Here is a 3,857-nt window from a genome sequence, read left to right as displayed (position 1 = left end):
CTAAACGCGGCCCCGAGACGAATGGCAGCAGGACGGAGTGGCCACGTCCAGCCGCCAGGAGATTGCGTGACTACCGGGGGGGACTGTCTTGTCTTCCCGTGGATGGGCGCACAGTGCGGGCACAGGGAGGATACCGGAAGTATGCTTCGAGTGATTCCAGGTGTCCTCTCAAATCGTGCGGAAGGGTCACCGTGGGGTTTTTAGTGGGCAGGTCCCACGCCCATGAAATGATGGGAGCGGGGAATCCCACACACCCCTCTCGCCTCTCCCCAAAGAGGTGGGAGGAAGTCTTTCGAAGATTTTCCCCATGAAAAAAAAAAAAAAAGTACCTGACTGAGGTCGTGGCATCAGTGTGCCCAGATCGGGCGTAATTGAGTGCATCGAAATCGACAATAGTGACGACGAACTTCCTTAGAGTCTAACGGAGTGATGGCGTGGTGATCCCCCTGGACTACCGTTCGCGACGGAATCCTGGGCGACTAGGCGGCGGGGCTCGACCTTCGGTTACACAACCGGGGATCGGTGCACGCGTGCGTGCGGCGATATCGGGGGTCCATCGTGGATGTTGAATTCGCGACCCTCAACACCGTGCGCATGGTGTCGGGTTAGCTGGTGGTCGGGGGGGGGGGGGGGGCAGAAACACTCTCGGACCACCGGTATATCCGTATGGAGGTCTCTGCCCCTGGGGGTGCATCCCGGTACCACTGCCCGGGTGGCACACCACCGTGCAGCTGAGCGCTTCGGCGCCTGAACAAGGACACTCTGATGGCAGCTGCCCTCGCTCCAACTTGGCCGCAGGGGGCCGAGTATAGAGGAGGAAGTCGCCCGGCTCAGGAGGATTAGTCGCAAACATTTGCGACGCGGCGATGCCTCTGGTCGGGCGGGCTTCTCCTTGCCGGGCGGTGTACTGGTGGTCGGCCGCGACCGCGGAATTGCGAGTCGCGAGTGTCCACGCCCGACGTCAATACGAACAGATGATGGCGTGGCGCGAGCGAGGGCAGATACTGTACGGCGCGGATCGTTCTGCAGGTCGCTATCAAACGGGCCAAGACCCGGGCATGGAAGGAGCTCCTCCCGACCCTCCATGGCGATCCTTGGTGGCGCTCGTATAAGGTGGTGCTGAATAAGCTTCGCCCGAGAGCGTCCCCTGTCACCCGAAGGCCTTAACCTCTGGCTACTGGAGGACGTGGTCAATACTCTCTTCCCAATTGGGGAGGGGTGACCTCGTTCTCCGGCGGCGGCGACAGTCCCAATTGAGTGGGCGGCCGAGCTGGGAGTCACGCAGGTGGCGCGTAACACGGCCCCGGGTCCGGATGGTGTGCCCGGGAGGGTTTGGGTCTTGACCCAGGGCGTCCTTGGGTCCGACCTCAGGCGGTTGTTTGACCGATGCCTGAGGGACGGGCAATTCTCCCCCAGTTGGAAGGTGGCGAGGATAGTCCTGCTCCGGAAGGAGGGTCGGCCCGCGGAGACTGCCTCCGCATACCGGCCCATGTTTCCTCGACGAGGCGGGAGAGCTCTTCGAACGCGTAATTGTTGCCCGTCTCGTCGAGCACCTGTGGCGGGGTGCCCCCGGCTTGGCCGACTGCCAGTACGGTTTCCGGGCCACGTAGCCGGTGGTTTATCCAGGCGGCAGGGGAGGTGAACCCCTATGTGACGCGTCCCCAGGGGGCGGCTAAGGGCAGCCGCTGGGACGGGATGCGGGGATGAGGTCATCAACTTGAGAAGGCTGGTGGCCAAATCCTCGCATGCCATTCCGGAGAACGGAGCGAAAGCTCCCGCGGACCAAACACCGGTATGAATGCATTGCGTGTGTGAATGTGTGTGTGAGCGGCCTGGAGCATGGGATTTGTGTCGCGGGTTTTATCTAAGGCTGCAGGTTGGTCAGTTGGCTGCTGATGAGTCCTGCGGCCAACGTAGCCACCCGGCCGGTGGCTTAGTCCCATGTCACGGGGCCGCGGCCGCTGGTGACCAGGCGCCTGTTGTTCAGTGGGAATGCGATGGGAGGAGTGTCTCCCACCGGAAGGGGCCTTAAATGACACGACGCGGCAGGGGACTCTGTGATGTCTCATTAGAGTTTCCGGTCCCTCGCCAGGCGTCTGAGGATGGTCATCGTGGGGTTTTAGCTGGTAAGAGTCCGGCACTACCCGCCGGCCCGCCCTTCGGGTGGGCCCGTGGATAACCATGAGGATTTCCCCATGTACAAAAAAAAAAAAAGTACGGTTTCCGGAAGGGCCGATCGACGATCGACGCGATAGATCTCGTCAGGGCTCTCTCGGAGTCGGCCGTCCCCCGGAGAGGGGTCATATCCAAGAATATTGCCAACGCTTGTAACACCCTGCCCTGGGAAGAGATAAGGAGAGGGATCAAATATTATCGGGTCCCCCCATGTCTCAGGGCAATCGTCGGGGATTATCTCCGCGGCATGTGGATCGAGTATCCGGGCCAAGATGGAGATATGCACTCCGGTGGAACGTCACGTACGATACGGTGTTGCGGGCCGACCCCCCCGACGGCGTCAGCGCCCTGTGTTATGCAGATGACAGACTGGTGCTGGGTGCCGGAGCGCACTGGGAGAGGACCAAGCGTATCGCGGAAGAGGGGGTGCAACGCGTTGTCGACCGGATCACAGGGATGGGGATGACGGTGGCGGTCCATTATACCGAGGTGATAACGTACGATTTACCTCGGCAGGATCCGTCACCCCCTCTGATTCGGGTGGGTGAGGCTGCTATCGAGGTGAAGCCCCAGATGAGGTATGTGGGGCTGATCCTCGATAGCTACTGGCACTTCGAGGAGCATTTCCGCTGCCTGGTCCCCCGGTTGGAGAGGATGGTCGCGACTTTAGGTCGGATCCTACCCAACCTGGGGGGGAGGGGGGGGGCCCGGCTGGCCCAGTTCGCTGCCTCTATGCATAGATGCCAGATTCAGCACCCGGTGCGATACTCACACATGGCAGATCACGCGTACGTGAGCTCGTGGAGTTTCGGAAAGTCGACAAAGGCAAACTGACACATGCCCTCTTTCTCGATTATTCCGAAGCTGCCCGAAGTAATTTCGGTCCGCCTCGTGGGAGTCGAGAGAGAAAGGCTCACATTTGCCTTCTCGCTCTTAACAACTGAAATCCGACCTCCCGTCTACGGCATACGATTTGGAATCTCGAGCCGTGATTTTCGACTGCCCAGGCATTTTTATTTTCCGACCTATGTAGGCGCACATAAGCAAAGTACCCATAATGGAAAAAAAATTTTGTAAAATTTATTTTACGGAAATACACGTTTTAAGACCCCCTGATCATATTTTAATTATTGAAAAAGAAGAAATTTTTTTTTATTATTTCTATGTATGAGCGTACATATGTATATTATTAATACGATTGAGTATAAATGGCTGAATGAATTTAAATGGAACTTTACATTTAAGTTTTATGTTCTCATTTCAATGTCCGATTAGTCTTTGACTATAATCAGCCCATGGATAATAATGATTATATCTCTTGTTTCATAGTTGTTCCGATACATAGGCATAATTTATAAAAGATCTTTTAAGTGTTTCATATAAATCTTGGGAAGAATTCAATTTTATGTAAAAAAAATTAAATAAACTTTTTCTTTATCTTCTCTAGAGAAGAAAAACTTAAATGAAATCTTATACATTACATGCTTACTTAAATCGCATTGAAAACGAATACCACAAATGTTTTAGAGTAATGTGCAAAATGGTTTTACTCGCAAAGGGTTACTTGAGAAATAAATGCTTGGTAATTAAAAACAGCAGTAAGCAGCTTAACCGACTAGGATTTTCGCTAAAACAAATTGAAAACTCGGTTCTAACAAGGGAAAGTTGGAATGGTACCCGAT

The sequence above is a fragment of the Colletes latitarsis genome, chromosome 2 (assembly GCF_051014445.1).
Source record: "Colletes latitarsis isolate SP2378_abdomen chromosome 2, iyColLati1, whole genome shotgun sequence".
Lineage (NCBI taxonomy): Eukaryota > Metazoa > Arthropoda > Insecta > Hymenoptera > Colletidae > Colletes > Colletes latitarsis.
Note: the sequence above shows the minus strand (reverse complement) of the source record.